The following is a 762-nucleotide window of genomic DNA, read 5'->3' on the forward strand; positions in this document are numbered from 1 at the left end:
AGAGTTTACGCAACCATATTTGGAATATACGGCATTTCTTTTTGGGAATGTTCAAGTCCACAGAATTCATTTTCTTTATGTTCAGAAGTACTGTAAGACCGTTGACTCCATGGGGTTCCCCATTGACGAGTAAAATCGTCTGGTGTTAGACAGAGCAAAATACTCTGACTAATCATCACCTCCACCATTGCTATACAACGGCTTTGGCTTTTAGAACAAAGTATCAAAGTTGAAGCTGGTGGCTCAAGGAGTAAACTTTGCAAAAAAAATAGGTTAAAAATACTTTTATGGTAATTGAGTATTTTTGTAGAACAAATTTGCATAATATCGTTAAAGTCATTAAATCAATGAGAATCCAAACATGAGGATGCTTTTTGCTCAGGAGGGGTCTTTTTTTTTTTTTTAAACAACCCTTAAAGGTAACAGAATCTTGTTTTCTGGATGTAGGCTAAAGAAATCTGACCCCTTAGGGAAACCAGTTCTAAATTGACAAATGACTGGCATTTTATAATTCATAAGTAAAAGCTACTTGCTCGCTTACCAAATTTTTCTACAGTTCCATTAATTCATTTTTCAGATTGATAGCCTTAAATGTACTGGGGCAACTCTGCCAGTTGTTTGGTCTCAGTATCATAAGCAGTACCCCCTTGGGGTAGTTTGTACACTTCTCCACCATTGTTTACCCTATCCAGGGATTAAAGCAAGGATGGAAATTGATTACAGCTTAAATAAATTGGACCACTTTTTTTACTTCTTACACTT

Source organism: Montipora foliosa, chromosome 12 (genome assembly GCF_036669935.1).
Source record: "Montipora foliosa isolate CH-2021 chromosome 12, ASM3666993v2, whole genome shotgun sequence".
In the NCBI taxonomy this organism is placed as follows: domain Eukaryota; kingdom Metazoa; phylum Cnidaria; class Anthozoa; order Scleractinia; family Acroporidae; genus Montipora; species Montipora foliosa.